The 2770-nt window shown below is 30.7% G+C and overlaps 1 non-coding gene across 1 annotated transcript; it reads left to right on the forward strand.

Annotated features, from left to right (window-relative positions):
- The first annotated feature begins 1816 nt into the window (after positions 1 to 1816).
- On the forward strand, positions 1817 to 1889 carry Trnar-acg. The gene has a single exon. It is a non-coding gene; the product is annotated as a tRNA-Arg (tRNA).
- Positions 1890 to 2770: the final 881 nt, after the last annotated feature.

A 2770-nucleotide genomic window follows, 5' to 3' on the forward strand; every position in this document is an offset into this window, starting at 1 on the left:
GTCAATGTGTGATTAGATACTAAATGGGAAATCGCTTGCACCCAAAATTAAACTAATCAGGAAAATTATATGAAATTATTAAAATTAGTATCAACTAAAATCTTATCTGAATAGCATCATGGTTAACTCAAAAATTTAAAGAGAAACATCTTCATAATAAAAAAGTGTAGTATTTTGGCAGAGTTTGGAAGCATCTCGGTGGATCACGAGCTCTTTCTACAATTCATGTTTCAAACTAATTCTAGTTAATATTGTATTGATTGCTTGTATTGCTATGAAAATCTGTTACTCCAACCGTATCATTATCTATTTATATTGGTTTCAGAAGCTTTTTCTCACACTCGTGTAGATTATTGATTGGGATAAACTCTTTGCGTTTTATCCCCATCAATAATCTTTAACAAATAATTAGTCTTTACACATAATTATGTCACTGTAACAACCAATCCCCGCAATCCCATTTATAACTATTCCATTTTTTTACAAAAAAATCTAAAGTCGGATAGGAAAGCGACGCTTTAGATTTATCTCCAAAGGACATATTCTTCTGGCAAACGTTTGCTTCATAACGTGGGTAGATAACAGTACACGAGTGACGCTTAATGAGATGATTTGCGATACATGGTCCCGTGTTTACGGCGAATTGTCTATCTATATATGCAAAATGCTCATGACTATTTTGACGAATTTACGAGCGACGTGGTGGGCGTCTGTCTTCTCCGTACATTTTGAGTGCGACAACTAAACTGAACGAATCGCATTGAATCACGAATGCGCGGGAGGAAAAATTCTATTGGAATAAAACAGTGAACTTAATAGTTTGCCAAACAAAAATAGAATAGAAATTATAGTCCCTTTTATATGATAGTAATGAATTTTATACGCTGACGCACTGCAACTGTTTTGAATCAGAACTATTGCATGTTGTATAGGCTGCTTTGACCTTGTTATTTTTAACAATGATCTTATTAATAGACAATCTTTTGATTGCCTTTACTATTAGAAGATACACTATTATTTTTAATTCTGAACGATATTAGAAAACAACCCTTTGATCGACTTTCTAATGGTGATGTCGCAGCAATGCGCCGAAGTGCTATTTTTACTTGGTAACATATTACTATCTATATTTCAAGTGAAAACCGATGTTACTGCTGCTTGACGTCAAGCAGTCCGTGCCGAGCATCGAACCTGGAGCTTCTGATAATTAAGAGTGAATGAGTGTTGCAGATTATTTAGGAATGTTACGCAAAGCTATCTAAATCAATGGAATTTATTATATTGTTTTAAACTATAATTTACTTTTTGAAGAAAAAGTTTGTTTTTAAACAAAGTATTCTATTTGCTAATTTTATGTTTTCTTGATATTTCAAGACATTCTGAATCGTTTGACCCAAAATTTGGAAATCGTGTGTATGTATATGAAACCATTTTGACCGGTCTCAAAAACGGTTGCATATTTTAAAAATTCAAAATTTTTTATTCATTAATTCATTTGATTAGTTATGTGCGACGATCGGCACAGCCGTTTCTTTATAATTTGCTGATAAGTCCAAAAACTTTTTTATCGTTTTCTTTAATAACCTTCAATATCAATATCAATTGGGGATCATTCTGATAATTTAGTTTCTTAGTAATTAATTGTTAAAAAAGTGACGATTTTTATCGAAACTTTTGTGTTTATGGTCTTAAAATATTTTTATTTACAAATATCGGGAAGTCTATCTAACTTTCCTGAAAGCAAAATGAAAAATAAATTTTAATTAAAAATAACTTTACGCGGTTAAATGTCTTAATTTGTCCTAATTATTTACGTGGTCCTGTGGCGCAACGGATAACGCGTCTGACTACGGATCAGAAGATTCCAGGTTCGAATCCTGGCAGGATCGATTATTTTTTTTTGTCATTTTTTTGCGTAGGATAATAAAAAGTGCTGTAATATTATGTTTATATGGTATACATACATTAACACACACACCTACACACACGCATATATTAAATATATTATAAAAATTGTGTATTAAGAGTGGAACAAATATTAAAATGCAGATATGAACACAAACACTCATTTTTTGGCAGAAACTTTACTTCATAAGATTTACAGACGTTTCGAGAACGTAATATCTCATTTTCAGTGTAAATTATTGCAGTAAAAAGTTATAAACATTACAAAATATTATAAAATATTAATTATAAATTGGTTTAAATTAAATTTATATTTCATATTTATTCACCTTACATCATATATTCAAAATTATGGTGTTCCAAAACGTTACAATTTGTTCAAATTAACATCTCCCCAGCATGATTGCAAGTGTTTTTATTACCCGGTTTTCCGAAAAACATTCTGAAGCATCATTGGAATAAATATATCTTACTCCAAATTTTGCAAGAAATTGTCAGATAATTTCTTTTTCACATGCATATCATATGCGTCTTTCCTGCAATAAAAAAGGAAAATATAAAAAATCTTAACTGTTCCATTAGAATGAGGGCGCTGACTAAAAACCGTACCCACATAATTTTTCACAACACTTACGCAAGCTTTTTAAAATAAATCGTTTACTGGTAAATAATTACTAATGTTCAACTTACAGCAAAATAACAAAGTGGATGTATCTGTACACAAGTGACAGTTATTATTAAAACAAATCAAACAAAAAGACTTACTTTTAACTCTTTAAAATCAATGAAGTCTACAGATCATATTAATTGAGGGCGCTGACTCAATGCAAACATGGACTTGTTCGAACAAACATACATCATCTTT

This window comes from Ctenocephalides felis, unplaced genomic scaffold (assembly GCF_003426905.1).
Source record: "Ctenocephalides felis isolate EL2017-DRISC unplaced genomic scaffold, ASM342690v1 CF-g0.4_SCAFFOLD_01886, whole genome shotgun sequence".
NCBI lineage: Eukaryota > Metazoa > Arthropoda > Insecta > Siphonaptera > Pulicidae > Ctenocephalides > Ctenocephalides felis.